An 8,859-nucleotide genomic window follows, 5' to 3' on the forward strand; every position below is an offset into this window, starting at 1 on the left:
TCAGTCTTAGCAGAATAGAAAGGCTCTGGGATGCTACAGCACCGCATGCTGTTCTGACAGAGGATGTCTTAATCACTGAGGATAATCAGGCTTATTTAGCTGCCGAGAATTACAGGCAGAAATTTTAAATGATAAGCAAATGAGGCTGTTGAAAAGCCATGTCAAGGAGGTGGCGCAGCCGATTAGCCTACTAGCGCTTTTCGGCACGGACAACGCCCTGGAGTATAGGGTCATTCTACCAATAGGACTCAACTGCTGGTTGACAATACTAAATGTTCCCACCTTGCCTCTTGGAAACAAGATGCTTACAGACGGATTGGGGGTGGGAATTCTGTCTCACGTTTGCTTCCCCTGGCAAATGACACACTTCATGGTTAAAAAATGTTGGGTCCCTGAACAGACTTCACAGTTATATAAATAAAACGTGTGGCATAGGAACAAAAATGGTCATATTTAATCCCACTTTGAACCCCAATTAGAGAACTGATGAAAGCCTTCCCACCCCCATGCCTTCTGTAACATAATTGTTTTCTCTTTCCTAAAATGTCATGTACGGGTATCACGCACGCAAATGACCTCTCGCATATTTTACGAGAAATTATAGGACCAGGGACGGCCTCGCACAACCCCAAAGCAAGTCACTCGAGAAGGGGAGAGGAGAAGGGGGAAAAAAAGCACTACCATTCACTGACAGAATGAGAAATGTGACTCGCTCAGATGCGAATGGTTTATCAAGTCCGTATGGCTTTGTCAAAAACAAAGACTTAAAATGAAAGATTAAATTTTCAGACAATAAATAGTAACAGATTCAGGCATCACACTAACCACAAAGACCAACAGCGACATTAAAGCAACCTAAATGACTGTGTCTGTCATAAATAGAAACATCAGTTACAGCAAATTACACCAAAACAATGTAGAGTTTGTTTTGATTTTTCCTCTTCGTCCCGTATATTGTGATTCCTTTAGTTTTATTTTCCTTGTAAACTTAACTCTGTGGGATGCTATAATATTCTATAGCCTACAGATATTGTTCTTGATATCCCCGCTTTTGTTTACTTGCATTGTCGAAACACGCTATTTTTTTTTTCACACCACAGGACATACCAGCAAAGCATTATTTCTCTGTGAGCATTAACTTCAAAAATGTTTTCAATACACATTTCACTTTATGTAAAATTCTAAATAAGACAGCTCTGTGGGTGCCCCATGACCCTGAAAATCCACTGCAGCTCTATTATTTGTCTAGCGAGCTGCAGGCGTCCCAAGTTTCTTAGGAGATAAGCAGTCCTAGCTCTATCAAAAAATACAAAGCTTAATGTGTCAGAGAAGGATAAGGAAAAAAGCAAAATGAGGAGATTTGCGCAAATCAAACTGACTAAGACAGAGAAATGAGGTAGAAAAACAGGATAAAAGGAGACGGTACGCTTGCAAGTAACCCCAATAACACCATGTTTAGTTGTAGGGTAAAATATACCATCCTGTGTATCCAAAGCAATAAAATCATTTCTTTGTGCACTTCACTCAAGCTAACACTTTTTAAAGCATATTGTCAAACCTGACCAAAAAACAATGTGCTGATTCAATGAAACGCTTGGACATGGGCGATTAAAAGGGGTGCTAGCTTTTCGGGGCAGATGAAAATTGGGGTATTTCGAGGGCTTTGGGAACAGGGAGGGCGATAGGAGGAGGGGGAAATGAAAGGAAAATGCCAGTAGTGCCCACTCAGCTATTTTCCCAGTCAAGATCAAAGACAGCGCTGGACTGGCCGCACCGCGGGAAACTTGAAATGTGCCCTGCCTTTGTTTGCTGTTGCTAGGAGACTTCCAGACAGCCAAAAGTGTTTTCAGAAAGCTACAGGATCAAAAACATTTCAAATATACATTTTAAGACTGTCATGTTTGAGACCGAGCATTGCAGTTTAACAAGCCACTCAGCAAACACAATAAATACTGATTTAACATGTATCGATCATAAGAAGCAGCGGCCATTCTCTTTCTTCCCACTTTTTAATAAGATAAAAAGCTGGAAAAGTGTCTCTTGGCAATTCAGCTTTGCCTTCCTTTCCATACGTGCATAAGACCTCCTGAACTAGTAATACCTACAGAGCTTCCACTATAGTTTTATGCAGGCTTTTGTGTGCAAGAGAGAGAGAGAGAGAGCAAGAACGAAAGGAGAGATTAATCATCAGAGCATGTATATTTCCTCCACTTAAGCAACAATTCCATTAATGGGTGTCTTGAGTGCGTGTTACTGGGAGCTCATTAGCCATTATTAGTCTAACACTCAAATAAATGTCAGAATGTGCTGAGCAAGAGCTGCTGGTAATAGGCCCTGGGTATTATCAAGACTGCTCATTTAGAAATGTGTGTCATATCTGATAAAGAAAAATGTGAACTGCGGTGTGGCGATCATAAACTCCTTTTATATTTACTATACGTGGAGTAATTAAAGCCGTGCAGGTTCAGACTGACGCCATCTTGAGCGCTCAAGGCCCATTGAAATAACTAGATTGGCTCATGAAGAATAAATAGCCAAGTAAGAGTACGCGTCTAAATCCTCGCAGTTACTTAACCTGAATACAATATATGCGTGTGCTGAGCCCAGACTCGCACAAGTGAGAAGGAATTCTATTCTGTCTCTGGACCACATCCATGCCCTTGAGTGAGGCAGTGTACTTGGGACACAGCTCACCAATCCTCTTGCACAACGTCACACCCCACGCAACTGAACTTGAACTTACTTTGCTCAATATATAACACCCGCATTAATACTGATGGCTCGCTTTACCCAGTCAGGTAGCGCACAGTTATAATACACACAAATGCTGCAAAAAAAATCATAAATTGGAGAACTATGTACATAATTTGGACCAAATGTAATATACGCATATGCACTTATTTAGCCATGTTTCATAAACCATGTAAAATGAGTGTTTCATAACCATATAATAATCATAGTCGTAATTATAGTTTATATAATTGGCTCATGCACTCCTATTTATTTTCACCTTGAACAATTTCACTAAATATGCACCAATTAATAATGTTGGTATTACTTTACTATAAAGGCTAGAAACTATGGGTGTAGAAATAAGTTTGATTGAATTTAGACTATGTAGAGCGCCACCACGAGGAAACACCACACATTTAAATAGCGTTAAAATATCTGAATCACTCTTTTTATATGCAATATTACAATATACATTGTTTCAAGCGGCTCTACAGTAACCACGCGCGCAAATTTGCTGATTTTTTTAAATAGCCGCCATCGGCCAATCAGAATTCAGCAGCCCGATAAGGTGCCTGAAAAAAAGAATAGATTTCGTCTCGCTTGAACAGAGTGTGGCGACATAGCGGTGAAACACCTAGGCTGCGATAAATTACATTTCGACGTAATGCAAGCGTAGACTAAATATTGTACACAGGACAGTTTTGTTGTTTAAGACAATGAATTGTTAAGGGCTAAGGGGATTGTTGTGCTTGGACCTGGGTAATTGCTGCTTGCAGTTTTATCTGTTATTGTTCACATGAGCGCAAGTTGATGTATTAAGGTTGTAGAATCGACGTTTTACTTAATGGAAGAAACAACAGTGTGAGCGCCATGAGAGTCCAGCCGAGAGTGACCTTCATGTCTGGAACGATTAAGATTAGAATCGTGCAGCGTCTGCCTCTTGTTTTCAAGAGCTTGAGCCAACTGGCACAGGCCGAGTGTTCTCTCCCAGCTCTCCGTCTGCCGCAGCGACAATGACAACCAGTTACCGCATGGCGTGCAAAGATGACAAAAATACTTTCACGCCAAGGGATTTTATTCCGTCCAGGCAAACATCACGCGATTACCGAGAGCCGTCCACTCTTGTTTAAAATAATTGTTTTTAACGTCTGAGTAACGGCGCGAGGTTTTGATCCGAGAGATTGCCGTCGATCTTTGATTTTAACAACGTAAACCAATTTAATGAGTAGATGCGTGCCGATTTCAGATCAGCCACGCTTTCAAAGTCCGGAGCACGTGCACGTGAACCGCACAAGTCGTTTAATATGCTGCAACTGTTGTCCGACGCGTATGCTGTTGCCACCGGCGCTGAAGTCTCGGAGGAGAACATCTTACTGAAAAGCAAAAGCTATGCTCCGTTTGTTTACTACTTTTTTTTTTCTCTCAGCGTCATTTCATGGCTGTCTCTTTCTACGCGGCGTTTAGTCTCAATAGGATAGAGCCTGTTCTGCTTCACGCACTTTAGTCTGGATCCTCCCCAGTGTGACATCATCTGTTGTACTTTAAGGGTTTCTAGTGCCACCTCTCAACAGCAACATCACTCACCTGGAATACCCGCCAAGAGACGCTCAGAAAGCGCCGCTGCTCTGATAGCGATACAATAAATCATTCAGAATAACAAAACGAGAGCAAAAAATGTGTTGTTGTTTTTTTTCTGTTGCTTTCTGTAAATCGAACTATTCCATTCAAGGGGCCGTTTGCCTGCAAATGCATTTGAGGCAACGGCATGTTACACTAAAACAATTTTAGAATTGATTGAATTATTCTCAAATTATTATGTAGATTAATCTGGCTCGTATTAATCGAGAGATGGATACATTTCAAAACGGTCTCTCGAGAGGGAAAAATAGGTTAGAACGCATGAAACTATTATGAAGGCAAAACGGTGGAAAACTAAGAAATCGTGACCGTTTTGCGGGACGTAAATCGTTTGCTTTTAATGCAAATGTATATAGGTTTGAGACTAAAGCTAATGTTTTTGCTTCTTTTTCCAAACAGATTTTATAGCCATGCAACTACTCAAATAAGACATGCCAAAGTAAACACTTTTATACAGTAAACCGTAACGTTGCTTCGTATGGACTAGGCTTATATTAATTAGATTACGTGTTATATATTATACTGCATGAACTGAACAGTTCTTCTGCTTAATCAGTAAATAAAATAAGCGTATTTACACCAAGTCAACAGCAGACCCCTTCCATTATGCGACGGGCCCTGTGATAAACTGATTAAGTTGAAAGAATTCAAGTGCGTGTAATTTAACAACGAAGTGCTGGTTTAATTAGCAATAATTAGAGGAAAAAAGGAAACTTTTTTTGCACCGAGCACTGGTTTATTTTATTTTTTTCCAGCGTGTGACCGCTGCCTGAACCCTGAACCCCGCGGTGACAATAAAATGTTTCGGTTCTTCGGAATTCCATAAAAGCTCAAACGTTTATAACGTTGCGAGGCAAAAGGTGGTGGAAGAGAGAAAGATTTAGTAATGGTAATTAAGAGATGGGATTCTTGACTGAAAGGTCACCGAGGCCAGAGCTGCTTCATCTCAGGGCACCGTCGTGGGTTAATCATTGGAGCCTGTATGGACGCAGAAAAATAAACGTCGTGCGTTTACGCGAACTACGTTGCGTCGGCGATAACTCAATGATGCACGATAACGTTTGATATATAACATTTTTTGGCAAAGCAGGTAGACCGCATGCAGAAGCAGCCCGCTTTTTTTCGGTCATTTGACCTCCAGTCAGTTCTGATGCGTTTTCTTCTTAATATAAGGGCAGCCTATTAAAAGGCGCAAAGCTTCGCAGACGCAAGAGTGCGGCTGACGTCACAGCACGAGCGCGTACGCGTCTCTAAGTAAGGACTTATCTACAAAAAAAAAAAAAAAGTTCTGGCCGACAATGTGGGTGGACAGGGCGTGAAACTACTATCATCATCAGTTTTGAATGAAAGAAAGAAAACATATATACAACAAAAAGGAGGCTCATTCCAATTCAGCTGCGTTGTTAGGACAACGAGAACCATCCCTCAGATGATTAGTTCCACTTCAAAAGAATTTACTTTCCGGCGGTGAAAACGTCCCCCTTTTGTGTCCGTACACAGAGTTTTCACTCGCAAAAAGACGACGACTAGTATGTTTAGTCGGTCTGTTTATTTTTTCTTCTGTTCGCGGTACAATTGTATTAAATAAATAGAAGAGTCGCCACAATGGCAGAGAAATTCATAAACATGTATGGAAGATTTAGCAATCTTTTGTAGTCGGGGCACAAAGCGCCGGCCGCATTCAGGTTGTGATGGGGAGGCAACAGTGCTAGCTAAAGCAACAAGTTTTCCGCGAACAGAAGTTTGGTCTTCAAGAATTTATATTCATGGCAGGACAATCCAATAATTAATCAATACTTATAAAAGATGAGGACTTTTTCGTCAGAATGTAGGCCTGTATGAAAATGCATGAAAGATATAAAACAGCAAAACAATCGATAGAGCTTGAGTCAGGTTGGCTTTCATCTCAAAGCTATGTCAATAGCAACTGAAGTTTGTGTGCAAACTACAAAAAACAAGCCATTTGACTCTGAAATAGACTGCAGAGTGAGGCAAAGGTTGATAGCACGATAGAATTACAGGTCGCTCTTCTCGCAGAATCTTTTAAATCTATCACATCTCGCATCCCTGTCATGATATCATTTGACACTGTTCATTTGCCCGTTGACCCGCGTCAAAGTGCACTTCCCTTAGTAAATGCATCCACTTAACTAAGTTTAGCTGTGTCACTCTTAACTAGGAGTACAGCAAGCTGAGAGGACAGTACAGAGGCATTTGAGTGGGGTGCCAACAGGGGGCCTACATCTCTACAAGTTTGCATGAAACGCATCACTCAGCTCTGATTATGGCTATCTGTAATGCGTTTAAATTAAACTTTGAATTTATAACTGCATGCCACAATTTCCTGCGCGTAATCAAAATCCCTTTATACAATATCTTAGCCACATTCGGCAGCTTTTAGCCAATGAAAATACTTTAGGTTTTGCGCATACACTTTTAATAAAAAGTATGCAGAACTTGCAGAGTATGCAGTAAAAAAAAAAAAAAAACTGAGACTGGAATATACTGGAAAAAACAATTTTAGTGTTTAATTTTACAGCATTCGTATATTTAATATTTCCCTCAGTGGGCAGGACAAATGGTAATTAACTCCCTACAAAATTAATATTTTTATAGAATGCAGTTGGAAAAGTGCCTGTGCGGGCTGATTATATCCGTGAGATATGCCTATAATTAAATAACTTGACGTCACTTATATTATGAATCCACATCAAAAAATGATAGTTTATTGTCATATTGCCATTAATGCCATTTACAATGAAGATTGCTTCATGTCAAACCTTTCTGGAGTTATAGACAAACATGCTTCTAGGAAAAGTGGAATTGTTTATCATTAGTCGCTTTATCAACAGTATATTTTCATTGACATTTACATACAAATGCACAACAAGAAATCCATGATTAAAAGAGAGTGAAGTGCACACGTAAATATAATTACATGTAAAGAAAAAAAATCAAAGCATAATAGAGACATACACTTTTCATTAACCATTACGGAAGCGAGGTCTGACATATGAAAGAAAGAAAACATTCTTGACTTGAGCTTAACTAATTGCTTCTTTCATCTATCCAATTAAAGGCTGAAATTTAATCCAAATAGTATTGCATATTTTGATAAACCATCATACGCTCTTGCCTTCTAATCAACACAGAACGATAATATGTTCATTGCACATTAATTCTCAGTTTGAATATCAGCGGCTTGCTACTTTGGTTATCGATTCCAATCGGCTGCTCAAGGTACAAGTTGGCTTCGAGGACTAGTTGACATGTATGAGAAACATGAAGGACAGCGTAAAACTCCCAACCAGATCCTCTTCACCAGTGGGCGGTATATTCAGAGAGGTTGTTTTAAAATGATAAATGCCATTTGGTATAAATCAAATTCAGTTTTTCTTAAAAAGTCACTTGTAAATGCACGATTTCACAATGTGATCTCCATGCATACATCATTGCTTTCTCTTGTTTTGTTATCAGCACTCCAAGGGCAACTAGGACTATAGGTGATAAAATATGAGAGACGCAAAATGAGAGGGTAATGTTTTGACTTGGAAAATACACGGGCCAGGTCTAAAAGTAGAGCACCTCATGTGAAACTAATAATAGTGTCTAGTACTGTATGTGTTGCAGCCTTCCTAAAAACAAATATGCGTAGTTCACGTCGTACATCTAATATGTGGGTCACTAGGATTTCAGAGAGGGGGGAGAAACAAACAAAACTGGAAATAAAAATAAAGAGGAAATATGCAGTGCTGAGTAAAGATCTAAGGAACCCAGTTGCTATTAAGGAAATTATTTGGGGAAAATAACTGCTCTGAAGATTAATTAACACAGTTAGTTTCAACTGATTGAAAGGGAATATGGCCCCGCACAAGCAGGCCTAATTATATCCAGCTCTTATTGGTCTTATTAGACATTGTAAACAAAAATGCCACTGACTTGTTTAGAAGGCAGAGTAAAATTATAAACAAACCGATTATGGAGTTTATCAATATACAAAATCAGTGGGTATTTAAGATCATCGTAATAACGATACCTGCTTAGAACATGCATATGCAAATTTTATGGATGTATGAAAAGTATTTAGATTTTACATAATGGCTACATGGTTAATAGTTAAATTGGCTTTAAACATCTCTTGACCTTTAACTCACTGGAGAAGCTAAGGTGGCGAGTATGGAGTCCTAACAAGCAGTAATTGTAGCGATAAAAGCCATGCAGCAAAAATCACGCAGCACTTAAATACTCACATGGGTAAAGGTTCACCAAAGCCCACCTTTATTCGCTCCGGGCCCCTCCCTCCAGAAACTGTTCCACCAATCTCAATGTGAGACTGCAGTGACCTGATATCTTACAAGCCAAAGGGGATTTGTGCTGCCTTCACATCATGGCATACATTTTCATGAGACATGACTTTTTTATTCTTTTAGCCGACTGAAAATATTTCGAACCCCTTCAGATATAAAATGAAATTACATAACTAACACT

This window comes from Puntigrus tetrazona, chromosome 14 (genome assembly GCF_018831695.1).
Source record: "Puntigrus tetrazona isolate hp1 chromosome 14, ASM1883169v1, whole genome shotgun sequence".
In the NCBI taxonomy this organism is placed as follows: Eukaryota; Metazoa; Chordata; class Actinopteri; order Cypriniformes; family Cyprinidae; genus Puntigrus; species Puntigrus tetrazona.